We start from the raw sequence: 14,430 nt of genomic DNA, 5'->3' as shown, positions 1-14,430 counted from the left end.
CTGAGCCCATCTACTTGGATTCTGGCTGGGAGCCTACATATCGCATACTCGCAGCCACCTGACACTGGCTTAGTGCAGAGTGTCTGCTATATAAGGATTCATAGAGTGACTGCAGACTTGTAATTTCAGAGTGGACAACCCCTTTAAGAAATAGGTCACATTTAATCTATCCTGACTCATTCTAAATATGGCGCTCATTTTTCAAGTAATTTCTGACAGAATTATGTGCACGGACGGCCATTTTTGAGTTGCCCATGGCAGTTGGATATTGATTGGACCCCCTAGAGATGTGTTTGCTAACAGACATATTGTTATGAGCCATGGTCAGGACCCCTCATGTGACTGTGCTCTGTACCGGCCATATTCCCCGTGCATTGCCTGTTATCACTAAGCTCTCTCTGATTCTATGGAAAGACGACAGCTCGTCACACTTCGCCTCATTCAGGGCGCAGCTTTGAATCACCAAGTCAAGCGCACAATACGAGTCATGTGACCCCACCCTCCTCACTGCGGCAGATTCCCTTCCCCCATTCCTCCAGGATAACGTGTCACGTGACACACAGCGGCTGTCATCAGCGGCCATGTTATTTGTGGGCAGCAGAATCTTCATTAGCTCAGCCGAGTGGAGAAAGAATAATGGCGTCTAGTGGAGATAGAATAATGGCGTCTTAGACGTGTATGAAAGAAATCTGCCTGTTCTTCTACCATTTTTACTAAACTGGAAAACGTCCTAAAGATCCGCGTCACCTGCGCTCTCCTGGTGGTGACGTAACAGTGACGTCACTGGGCTAGTCTCCAGGCAGAAGGAGGAGGAAGGGGCAGCTGATGCTGAGCGCTCATCTACAAGGTACGGGGATCATGGAATAAATGGAGGAACGGGGAGAAAATGGGAAATGGCAGGGAAGTCGGTACACAGAGGCTGCTGTAGTAATGTGTGATTATATACAGGCCAGTCACACCTCCTGATGTGAGCTGTATATAGTGCACAGGCACAGCCATGGCTGTGTGTATATAGCAATGTTAGAGGTGTGTGTGTGTGTGTGTGTGTGTGTGTGTGTGTGTATATGTATGTATGTATGTGTGTGTGTATATATATATATATAATATATATAGTATGTGTATTACAACCATGAATGTATGTCTGTATATACTGTGTGGTGACAGATACAGCCAGGTTATGTGTGTGTATGTATGTATGTATGTGTATTTGTGTGTATTAAAAAAAAATATATATATATATTTACACACACACCTATAACCTGGCTGTATCTGTCACCGTACAGTATATACAGATAGAGATATACATTACAACCATGAATGTATGTCTGTATATACTGTGCGGTGACAGATACAGCCAGGTTATAGGGGTGTGTGTGTGTGTATATATTTATTAAATGTGTAATGAGTTATAGATTTAGCCATGGCTGTGTATATGTTCGTATATAGTGTACATGTACAGCCATGGATGTGTGTATATAGCCATGTTAGAGGTGGGTGTATATAGATAAAAAAAAATAAATAAAAAAAATATATAATATTTTAATGTGTATATGTAGACACTTTATACACAATTATTGTATATGCAATTATTAAACAATTTAGTATTTTTCATGCTCACTTTTATTATTGAACGACTACAGTGCTGTCCGTCAGTCCGAAAGGTTATTTAACCTAATTATTTAAGAAGGTAAAAGTGAGGTTTTGTCTTAGTAAACTATCTACGTATGCAGAATTATTGGGCAGCTAAATGAAATATGTAAGGCTATCTGCACATATTGCTTTTTTTAAAACGCTGCATTTTTGTGTCTTTTTTTTTTTTTTTTGCCGCTAAAAAAGCACAAAAACGCACCCGTGGCAAAAACGCAGTTTTGGTGCGTTTTTGATCACTGCGTTTTGGTGCGTTTTTGTTCGCTGCGTTTTTCCAATGCATTGCATGGGTGTAAAACGCAGGAAAGAATTGACATGACTATATTTTTTTCCCCAGCTCAAATCGCAGCTAAAAAATAAAGTTGTGTGTTTCAAAAATGAAAACTCATAGACTTTGCTGGGGAAGCAAAGTCATGCAGTTTGGAGCCCAAAAACGCACCCGAAAAACACACTGTGCGCACATAGCCTTAACCTTCCCATCTTAACTGTTTATTTTCATCTGTTGTAGTAAAAATAACCAAACAACCGAAATAATGTAGAAAAATACATTTCTTTGTCGCTCCATTGGGAGACCCAGACAATTGGGTGTATAGCTTCTGCCTCCGGAGGCCACACAAAGTATTACACTTAAAAAAGTGTAACCCCTCCCCTCTGCCTATACACCCTCCCGTGGATCACGGGCTCCTCAGTTTTATGCTTTCTGTGGAAGGAGGTACACATCCACTCAACCCCTTAAGGCGCCTCATGCACTTCCTGGGGAAGATGGTGGCAGCGATGGAGGCAGTGCCGTTCGCACAATTCCATCTGCGGCCACTCCAATGGGACATTCTCTGCAAATGGGACAGGAGGTCGGCTTCCCTCGACAGGAAAGTCTCTCTTTCCCTTGCAACCAAGACGTCTCTTCAGTGGTGGCTCCTTCCCAATTCTCTATCGCAGGGAAAATCCTTCCTACCCCCAACCTGGGCTGTGGTCACCACGGACGCGAGCCTGTCAGGGTGGGGAGCGGTTTTTCTCCACCACAGGGCTCAGGGAACCTGGACTCCGATAGTCTTCCCTTCAGATCAATGTTCTGGAGATAAGGGCAGTGTATCTAGCCCTATTGGCTTTCCATCGGTGGCTGGAGGGCAGGCAGATCCGTATCCAGTCGGACAGCGCCACTGCCGTCGCATACATCAACCACCAAGGCGGCACACGCAGTCGTCAAGCCTTCCAGGAGGTCCGGCAGATTCTGCAGTGGGTGGAAGCCACAGCCTCCACCATCTCCGCAGTTCACATCCCGGGCGTAGAAAACTGGGAAGCAGATTTTCTGAGTCGTCAGGGCATGGATGCGGGGGAATGGTCTCTACACCCAGAAGTGTTTCGAGAGATCTGTCGCCGCTAGGGAACGCCGGACGTCGATCTCATGGCGTCACGGCACAACAACAAAGTCCCGGCATTCATGGCTCGGTCTCTGGATCACAGAGCTCTGGCGGCGGATGCGTTAGTTCAGGATTGGTCGCAGTTTCGACTGCCTTACGTGTTTCCTCCTCTGGCGATGCTGCCCAGAGTGTTACGCAAGATCAGATCCGACTGCTGGCGCGCCATTCTCGTCGCTCCAGATTGGCCGAGGCGGTCGTGGTACCCGGATCTGTGGCATCTCACGGTGGGACAACCGTGGGCGCTTCCAGACCGCCCAGACTTGCTGTCACAAGGCCCGTTTTTCCATCTGAATTCTGTGGCCCTCAACCTGACTGTGTGGCCATTGAGTCCTGGCTCCTAGCGTCTTCAGGGTTATCTCAGGATGTCATTGCCACCATGAGACAGGCCAGGAAGCCAACGTCCGCCAAGATCTATTACAGGTCTTGGCAAATCTTCTTATCCTGGTGCTCTGATAACGGTTTTCCTCCATGGCCGTTTGCCTTACCCACTTTTCTTTCATTCCTTCAATCCGGAATGGACAAGGGTTTGTCACTCGGCTCTCTCAAGGGCCAAGTATCGGCGCTCTCCGTATTTTTTTCAAAAGCGCCTAGCCAGGCTTCCGCAGGTCCGCACGTTCCTGCAGGGAGTTTGCCACATAGTCCCACCTTACAAACGTCCGCTGGAACCCTGGGATCTTAACAGGGTGCTAACGGCTCTTCAGAAACCACCTTTCGAGCCGCTGCGGGATGTCTCTTTATCACGTCTTTCGCAGAAGGTGGCCTTTCTAGTGGCAGTTACATCACTCCGGAGAGTGTCTGAGCTTGCAGCGCTGTCATGCAAAGCCCCCTTCCTGGTGTTTCACCAGGATAAGGTGGTTCTGCGTCCGGTCCCGGATTTTCTCCCTAAGGTGGTATCTCCTTTTCATCTCAATCAAGATATCTCCTTGCCTTCATTTTGCCCTAATCCAATTCACCAATGTGAAAAGGATTTGCACTCTTTGGATCTAGTGAGAGCACTCCGGTTCTACGTGTCTCGCACGGCGCCCCTGCGTCGTTCAGATGCGCTCTTTGTCCTTGTCGCTGGCCAGCGTAAGGGTTCGCAGGGTTCCAAGTCAACCTTGGCTCGGTGGATCAAGGAACCGATTCTCGAAGCCTACCGTTCTTCTGGGCTTCCGCTTCCTTCAGGGCTGAAAGCCCATTCTACCAGAGCCGTGGGTGCGTCCTGGGCATTGCGGCACCGGGCTACGGCTCAGCAGGTGTGTCAGGCAGCTACGTGGTCTAGTCTGCATACTTTCACGAAACACTATCAAGTGCATACCTATGCTTCGGCAGACGCCAGTTTAGGTAGGCGAGTCCTTCAGGCGGCGGTTGCCCACCTGTAAGAGGGGGCCGTTGCGGCTCTTTTTATTGAGGTATTCTTTTACCCACCCAGGGACTGCTTTTGGACGTCCCAATTGTCTGGGTCTCCCAATGGAGCGACAAAGAAGAAGGGAATTTTGTTTACTTACCGTAAATTCCTTTTCTTCTAGCTCCTATTGGGAGACCCAGCACCCGCCCCTGTTCCCTTCGGGCTGGTTGTTCTTTTGTGTACACATGTTGTTCATGTTGAATTGTTCTTTTGGTTCATGGTTTTCAGTTCTCCGAACATCCTTCGGATTGAATTTACCCTAGACCAATTTATAAGTTTTTCTCCTTCCTGCTTTTGCACCAAAACTGAGGAGCCCGTGATCCACGGGAGGGTGTATAGGCAGAGGGGAGGGGTTACACTTTTTTAAGTGTAATACTTTGTGTGGCCTCCGGAGGCAGAAGCTATACACCCAATTGTCTGGGTCTCCCAATAGGAGCTAGAAGAAAAGGAATTTACGGTAAGTAAACAAAATTCCCTTCTGACATTTCCAAACGAGACCAATATAGCTGTACCAACCACAGCCCCCAGACACTGTTCACACGTGTACTGTTTTTCATCACCTTAAATCTCCCATTTAAAGAGACCTTATCAGAAGGATTTTGTAAATTAAAGTAAAAATAAAAACATGGCTGTAGTAGAGCTTAAGATGATTCCTTTGGTGAAGAAATCCACCATTCCAAGTTTTCTTCTAACTTAGATTTCAGTGCACAGGGGCCAGACTGTACACTGGGTCTTCTCCTCCCTGTCTGTGATTCCCCAGCCCCTTCGTGAGTGACAGGTCACTGCTGAGATTCCAAAGATCAGAGGCAGGCAGTTTGGTTGGGAAATCACAGACAGGGAGGAGAAGACCCAATGTACAGTCCAGCCCCTGCACACTAAACTCTAATGAGCGGAAAACTTAAAATGGTGATTAAGTAGAACAAAGCAGATTTCTTCACCGAAGGCATGAATTTAATCAGTATTAAAGTTATGTTTATACCTTACGTTACAAAATCGTGCTGAAAGGTTCTCTTTAAGAAGGTTAAACAAATTCTCAAAAGGGTTTAGGTCAGGTGAGCAAGGGGCCATGTTATTATTCTTTCATCTTTACTGCCTATATAAGCAATGGAGACTTCAATGTCTGCGATGGAGCATTGTCCTGCATAAACATAATGTAGACTTTTTGCTGTACCACTGCTTGAAGAAAGGGCCTGTTAAAAACTGGTAGTTTGTCAGTTGATTTTGAGCCCATCTTCAACCAAAAACTAGCTCATCTTTAAAAATACCCATAGCGGTAACCCACCTCCTCCTGGCTGGCTTCTGAGTCACAGGGGAGGTCTGTGCTTGTTACTGATCCTATCCTTCTGATCATTGAATATGCACGAGTCGGTGATATGTATGCGCAGGTGTGAGATTTACCCTGGCTATGTAGACTACCCAGGAGGCATTCTCCACGGGCTTAAGAGGAAGCGGATGGCAATCAGTGGCGGAGAGGAGGGACAGACACCTCAGCAAGGACCCCCATCGGACCGAACCGTCTAGATTTACATACAGCGCCGGAGAATATAAAAAGGGTTCGGGGGGTGGGGGCTGGGGTATACAGGAGGAGTTTGGGAATGTGCACATGATCAGGACTTGCTGTGTTTTGGAAGTCTCGTGCCCATAATCCAAGTTCGGGCAGTTGTGGTCTCTCGCTCTGTTCAAAAGTTACCCAGTGATAGAAGGGTAAATACTGGCTGCTTTGATGGCCTAAGGAACGAGTACAGTGACAAAACCACAGCAACAATGGGAATTTCTGGGCCCTGCGCAGCTAAGGTGCCAGCTCCAACATATTTAAAGCCTGCTTTACACGTTGCAATTTCGCATACGATATCGTATGCGATTTGCAACGCCCCCATCGTATGTGCAGCACGTTCAATTTGTTGAACGTGCCGTACAAACTATTAACCCCCGTCACACATACTTACCTTCCATACGACCTCGATGTGGGCGGCGAACGTCCACTTCCTGAAGTGGGAGGGAGCTTTGGCGTCACATCGACGTCACGCGGCAGCCGGCCAATAGAAGCGGATGGGCGGAGCTGAACGGGACGTAAACATCCCGCCCACCTCCTTCCTTCCGCATTGTGGGCCGGGAGCCGCAGGAGGCAGGTAAGATCTGTTCATCATTCCCGGGGTGTGTCACACTGCGATGTGCGCTACCCCGGGTACGATGAACAATCTGACGTTCAATTCGTCAGGAATGAACGACGTACATGCGATGAACGGTTTTTCGTTCAATCGCAATTGCACATCGCTGTCACACGCTACAACATACCTTACGATGCCGGATCTGCGTCACTTACGACGTGACCCCGCCAACACATCGTAAGATATCTTATAGCGTGTAAAGCAGGCTTAACACTGACAGTACACACCACAGTTTGTCCTCGGTTCCACTTGTATTTTACAGGGACATGTGTAATCTGATAAAACATCAGATTGTACTCGCACCAGTACAAAACTATGGGGCAGTGTCCATCTGCGATTATTTATTTATTTTTTCTTCTCTCACTCCATATCAGCATGAAAAATGAATCGTAGCATGCTGCGTTTGGCAGCGAATCTCGGCTCACACACAGCCATACAAGTCTATGGGTGCGTGTGAAACATCGCACTGCACTCGTGGAGATGGGGAGAAAGTGCTCCCTGCCTCTTCTCCGCAGCTGTAATCTGATTGCAAGTTCGGATCAGGCCCGTTTCACACGTCAGTGAAAAACAAAGACGTTCTTCACTGACGTGTAAAATACGCACATGTCCCTCCGTGTTCCGTGATTCACAGCACACGTGGGTTGTCCATGTGCAATCCGTGATCAGTGATTGCATATGGACATTACTCACCTGCCTTCACTCCTGCTGTCCATGGTGCTGAAGTCTCCAGCTCTGCAGCGTCCGCCCACCGCTCTCAGCACCTACTTCCTGGTCGGCTATTCCTGCTCTCATGAATATTCATGAGTCAGGCAGAAGCTGCCGAGAACAGAGGCTGCACAGCGAATGGCAGGCAAGGTAAGTTGAAAATATTTAATATGTCCGCGATTTTCTGGTACGTGTTTCACTGATCATACACGGATTACACCATAGTGTGGTCTTGCCACACCCTGATGCATCGATCAGCTGTGCTTGGTTTGTACAGTCAGTCTGTGTTGACAGATTCCCTTTAACTGCATAGATCTTTACTTCTGGGGCAGATCTATTCTGCCCCTGAGCCACTTCCCCATTGCTTCTATACGCTTCCCCTGCAATGTAGTGCCGACTAGGCTCCTTTTATTACATTGTTCTCCAGGCCTCATACTGCAGTAGCCCTGATGGTGGCTCTGGTCAAAACTTGCGAAGTCCTGAAATCAGCAGTGCCATTGGTTGCCCCCCATCAAACCCTCCTTTTTTGTCTTTAATATTTAAAACATATAGTAGAAAAAGCTAGCATATCCTTACACCCTGTCCTGTCCAGAAATCCACAGCTCTGCTGTAGAAGAAGAATATGCTTCTGTCCTTTAGTGACACACCGTGTGTGTATATATGTATATGATATATATACTGTATATACAGTGGGTATAGAAAGTATTCAGACCCCTTTCAATTTTTCCCTCTGTTTCATTGCCGCCATTTGGTAAATTCCAAAAATTTCATTTTTTTTTTCCTCATTAATTTACACTTTGCACCCCATCTTGACAGAACCCCCCCAGAAATGTAGAAAGTTTTGCAAATTTATTAAAGAAGAAAAACTGAAGTATCACATGGTCATAAGTATTCAGACCCTTTTGATCAGACACGCATATTTAAGTCACATGTTGTCCATTTCCTTGTGATCCTCCTTGAGATGGTTCAACTCCTTCATTGGAGTCCAGCTGTGTTTAATTAAACTGATAGGGCTTGATTTGGAAAGGCACCTGGCTATATAAGACCTCACAGCTTACAGTGCATGTCAGACCAAATGAGAATCATGAGGTCAAAGGAACTGTCCAAGGAGCTCAGAGACAGAATTGTGGCAAGGCACAGATCTGGCCAATGTTACAAAAGAATTTCTGCAGTACTCAAGGTTCCTAAGAGCACCGTGGCCTCCATAATCCTGCAATGGAAGAAGTTTGGGATTAACAGAAATCTTCCTAGCCCTGGCTGTCCAGTCAAACTGAGCAATCGTGGGAGAAGAGCTATGGTGAGAGAAGTAAAGAACCCCAAGATCACTGTAGCTGAGCTCCAGAGATGCAGTAGGGAGATGGGAGAAAGTTCCACAAAGTCTACTATTACTGCAGCCCCCCCATCAGTCGGGCCTTTATGGCAGAGTGGCCCAACAGAAGCCTCTCCTCCGTGAAAGACATATGAAAACCGCATAGAGTTTGCAAAACACCACATGAAAGACTCCCAGACTATGAGAAAAAAGATTCTCTGGTCTGATGAGATGAAGATAGAACTGTTTGGACATAATCCTAAGTATGTGTGGAGAAAACCAGGGACTTCTCATCACCTTCCCAATACAATCCCAACAGTGAAACATGGGGGGGGGGACCTGAGACTTTGGGCAAAGGTTCACCTTCCAACAAGACAATGACCCTAAGCACACAGCTAAAATAACAAAGGAGTGGCTTCAGAACCATTCTGTGACCATTCTTGACTGGCCCAGCCAGAGCCCTGACCTAAATCCAATTGAGCATCTCTGGAGAGACCTGAAAATGGCTGTCCTACAACGTTCACCATCCAACCTGATGGAACTGGAGGGGATCTACAAGGAAGAGTGGCAGAGGATCCTCAAATTCAGGTGTGAAAATCTTGTTGCATTCCCAAGAAGACTCATGGCTGTACTAGCTCAAAATACTTATGACCATGTGATATTTCAGTTTTTCTTGTTTAATAAATTTTTAAAAATGTCTACATTTTGTTTTCTGTCAAAAGGGTGCTTCTACTCAACACTAAGCAAAGGGTCTGAATACTTATGACCATGTGATATTTCAGTTTTCTTGTTTAAGACATTTTCAAAAATTTCTACAATTCTGTTTTTTGTTTCTGTCAAGATGAGGGTAGAGTGTAATGAGAAAAAAAATTTACTTTTCTGAATTTACCAAATGGCTGCAATTAAACAGAGTGAAAAATTTAAAGGGGTCTGAATACCCACTGCAATATATACGTGTGTGTGTGTAATAAATATATATATATATATATATATATATATATATATCTATATCTATAATTGCCTTATTCTGTCTGTCTATCTGTCTGTCTGTCATGCTCCGAAATTGTGTCCTTACGGTGACACAAAGCTGATTGGCCGCTGGGCTCGCCATGGCCCCGCCCCCCACACGGATTGGCCTCTCTCCCCGGCTCTCTGCAGGCCCCGCCCCCCTCACGCAATGCACGCTCGCTCTGGCCCAACTGACACGGAGCCGCGACTCCCAGGTGAGTACACACACACGCATCAGATCACACTCACTCTCACACTCACTCTCACACACACCTCCCACATCACAACATGCTGGGATATCGCTTGCTTCTACACCGGCTCCGTCAGGATCCCGGCAGTGCCAGACATAACCTTGCGATGCTGGGATCTTGACGGAGGCCGTGAAAGCTGGTAACCATTATAAACATCGGGTAACTAAGGTCCCTTAGTTACCCGATGTGTATCATAGTTACCAGCGTACACCGGCTCACACTCACACACACATCACACACACCTCACATCGCATCCACACATCAAGGTCCTGCAGCGGCGGAAAATACAGACACATAACAGCACACACACATAACAGCACACACACATAACAGCACACACACATAACAGCACACACACATAACAGCACACACACATAACAGCACACACATACACACAAATCAGATCACACTCACACACACCTCACACATCACATCGCATCCACATACTCACAACATCCTGGGATATCGCTTGCTTCTCGGCCGCGATACTGTGCTGTGAGCTTTCAGGACCTGCCGGAGGATCACATGGCCAGAAGCATGTGGTATCTCCGGATGTTGTGAGTATGAGCGCGTATGTGCGATATCGTCAGTGTCTGTGTGTGTGAGTGGATGCGATCGGGTGTGTGTGAGTGGATGCGATCGGGTGTGTGTGAGTGGATGCGATCGGGTGTGTGTGAGTGGATGCGATCGGGTGTGTGTGAGTGGATGCGATCGGGTGTGTGTGAGTGGATGCGATCGGGTGTGTGAGTGTCGGCAGAGGAGCACGGCGTGCTGGAGGAGGCTGGGAGCAGAGAGGCTGATCATGGGGAAGGCTGGGAGGAGAGAGGCTGATGCTGGGGGAGGCTGGGAGGGGGAGGCTGGGACGAGGGAGGCTGATGCTGGTGGAGGCTGATGCTTGGGGAGGCTGATGCTGGGGGAGGCTGGAAGGAGAGAGGCTAATGCTGGTGGAGGCTAATGCTGGTGGAGGCTAATGCTGGTGGAGGCTGATGCTTGGGGAGGCTGATGCTGGGGGAGACTGGGAGGGGAAGGCTGATGCTGAGGGAGGCTGGGAGGAAGGAGGCTGGGAGGAGAGAGGATGATCCTGGGGAAGGCTGGGAACGGGAGGCTGATGCTGAGGGAGGCTGGAAGGAGAGAGGCTGATGCTGGGGGAGGCTGGAAGGAGAGAGGCTGATGCTGGTGGAGGCTGATGCTTGGGGAGGCTGATGCTGGGGGAGACTGGGAGCGGAAGGCTGATGCTGAGGGAGGCTGGGAGGGGGAGGCTGGGGGGAAGGAGGCTGGGAGGAGAGAGGCTGATCCTGGGGAAGGCTGGGAAGGGGAGGCTGATGCTGGGGGAGGCTGGAAGGAGAGAGGCTGATGCATGGGGAGGCTGATGCTGGGGGAGACTGGGAGCGGAAGGCTGATGCTGAGGGAGGCTGGGAGGGGGAGGCTGGGAGGAAGGAGGCTGGGAGGAGAGAGGCTGATCCTGGGGAAGGCTGGGAAGGGGAGGCTGATGCTGAGGGAAGCTGGAAGGAGAGAGGCTGATGCTGGGGGAGGCTGGAAGGAGAGAGGCTGAGGCTGGGAGGAGAGAGGCTGATGCTGGGGAAGGCTGATGCTGAGGGAGGCTGGGAGAGGAAAGCTGATGCTGGGGAAGGCTGGGAGGACGGAGGCTGGGAGGAGAGAGGCTGATCCTGGGGAAGGCTGGGAGAGGGAGGCTGATGCTGGAGGAGGCTGGAAGGAGAGAGGCTGATGCTGGCGGAGGCTGATGCTGGGGGAGGCTGGAAGGAGAGAGGCTGATGCTGGTGGAGGCTGATGCTTGGGGACGCTGGGAGAGGGAGGCTGATGCTGAGGGAGGCTGGGAGGAGGGAGGCTGGGAGAGGTAGGCTGAGAGAAGAGAGGCTGATGCGCACACACACACACACACACACACACACACACACACACACACACACACGCGCACTGCACAACACACCACACACACACACACACACACACTGGGAACCACAAACAACTGCCCTACACAGACACCCACACATACAGACAACGCTGCACACACACAACACCCAACACACAAACACCGCGGCACACACAAATATACGCACATACCGCACAACACACACATTGCACAAAACATACCTCCCCCCAAAACACACCACACACACACAAACCGCGCAACACACACACACAACGCTACAGACACACAGCGCTCCACAAACAACGCAACACACGCAACACACATACAACACCGCTCTCACCCCCCGCCACACCCAGACAGCACCCAGAACATGTACAGCGCCTACACAAACACTTGGTAACTACACACAACAACATCTCTATATATATATATATATATATATATATATATATATATATATATATATATATATATATATATATATATATATATATATATATATATATATATATATATATATATATAACAAAAATCATACATGAACTACACAATACGTAAATTCTAGAATACCCGATGCGTAGAATCGGGCCACCTTCTAGTATATATATATATATATATATATATATATATATATATATATATATATATATATATATATATATATATATAATTATATTATTATACACTGTGTATATACAGTAAGTGTATAATAGATTTATACACGTGAGCATTAAGTTCTCTGCCTTCATTAGGTGCCAGAGTCCATGAATAATTAGTGAGACAGATACAGTGATACTGTCTGTGGCTCAGTTCTGCCCTGTTTGTTCCTTTTCTCCGGCAGCTTGTAAATGATTGCAGATCTGCTCTCTTGCTTTAAGCTCCACTGCATTCAGAGCAAAGTATACTCTCCCTGCAGGTAATATTTAGTGGTTTAGATAGTTCTGAGAGAACCCTTTTATATTAGGAAGAATTTATAAGAATATTCTCCATTTCAAGGTAAGACATGACACAAACCATGCACTCACACATTATTTACAGAGCGAGGTCTTGGACGTTTCTTTGCTCGTGTTGTCTTCCGTTACTCTTTTCTTGATAAGATTTCATAAAGGAAGTCGACCTAAAGGCTGCCCGCAGACTTTGTGACACATCCGTGATACTTTGGTGATCTTTGTATAGCCATTGAACAGGCTATTATTGGGTCAATGTTGTTTGTTTTTTTTTTAATATGGACTGTGTTGTAAATTTTCATGTCAGATTTATCTAGTGCGCTTCGTCTTTGGTAAAAGTGGCACTTTTTTATGTGTTTTGGCACAAAGTAACAGATTCATCATCATTTAGCATCTTTGTTTTCTGGAGTAAAAAGGGTTCCGATAGTGACCCTCTTAATTTATGCCTTTTTTTTTTTTAGTACAACGCAAAACTTGCGTTTTGCTTGTTTCCATTTCTTTGTTGTTTGGCAGTATGGCTGTAGTTTCGGTCACTTGGATGTTCTTGTCTAGTTAATTTGCGATTTTTAAAAATATTGCACATTTTTCAACAAATTGTTCTTCAGAACTCTAGTGGAGTACAAAATCTTTTTTTTTTTTTTGCTCAAATGAAGATTAATGTGACATGTCAAGTTTATAAAAAAAAAAGTGCAACTTTTTAGTTAAAAAAAAAAAAAAGTTAAGCAGAATAAAAAAAGAGCACCTTTTGATTTTGCATCAATTAATCAAACATCGTGCTCCCATTTTGATAAATTTGGGAACAAAATTCTTTATTTTTATTTGACATAAATATGTACTTTCTATATCCACCAATGCAGGAAGGAATAAGATAAAAAAAAAAAAATTGAATTTAAAAGAAAAATGCCATTTTACTTATCGGTGTTGTTCCGCTTTATCTAATTTTAGACTTATTATGCGTTTTACATGCCCTTTTTTTTTTTTTTTTTTTTGCGGCTCAATCAACAGGGGACTTCGCTTATAGCAAAAGAGGTGTAACTTTAAATTGCAAGAAGATGTGACAAAATGTAGGTGCCGTGAAGTTGTGAAAAGTGACTAAAAATATTCCAGATTTATTATCCAATGCAGGATACACCAGAGTGATTATTTCTAATGCATGTGTGCTGGGGTGGATCATGGCAGTACATTTGGATAGTCCTGTACAGGGGTAGTAAATGTTGGTAAGGCAGGGGTGCACACAATTTTTTGGTCCAAGGGCCACATCCCCATACTGAACCAATCTCAAGGGCCTCAAATATAATAAAGGCGTCCTTACAGGAATACATCACCAGAATAGTAGAATCGTGTATAATGCTCACCAATATCAAATAGAATAAGCCGAGCAGATGGTATAACCAATTGTGTGAAGACAAGGTAACAATTAACTTTGAATAAATCCTAATTAAAATATTTTCACGCACAACATAGATGGTTGCATAGCAACCAATTATTAAAAGACAAATACAGTAAGAGGGACCCCCAAAATACAAATCTCTCACTATATACACAGTGTTTATAGGACAAAAACCAAACCCAACCGATGTCCACAAAAACATGTACACAAAAGATTGATGTGAGTAATCAAAGTACCACATTCTATGGAACACCCTCCAGTGATAATGAAAACCAATACATACTGATATGGTTACAACTAAACATTGGG

General features: G+C 46.2%; 1 protein-coding gene across 6 annotated transcripts in view; it reads left to right on the top strand.

Annotated features, from left to right (window-relative positions):
• Positions 1-591: 591 nt before the first annotated feature.
• Positions 592-14,430, top strand: part of ATP6V0A1 (ATPase H+ transporting V0 subunit a1) — a 118,807-nt gene continuing 104,968 nt past the window's right edge. For 3 of the 6 annotated variants that reach the window (XM_075350002.1, XM_075349999.1, XM_075349998.1), the window contains exon 1: positions 593-847. The gene's annotated coding sequence lies outside the window, so the exon portion shown is untranslated. Of the gene's footprint in view, positions 848-14,430 lie in introns of all 6 variants that reach the window. The other 3 variants (XM_075350001.1, XM_075350000.1, XM_075350003.1) reach the window with 2 other exon arrangements.

Source organism: Anomaloglossus baeobatrachus, chromosome 5 (genome assembly GCF_048569485.1).
Source record: "Anomaloglossus baeobatrachus isolate aAnoBae1 chromosome 5, aAnoBae1.hap1, whole genome shotgun sequence".
Classification (NCBI taxonomy): Eukaryota; Metazoa; Chordata; class Amphibia; order Anura; family Aromobatidae; genus Anomaloglossus; species Anomaloglossus baeobatrachus.
This window is presented reverse-complemented; position numbering and strand designations above follow the sequence as displayed.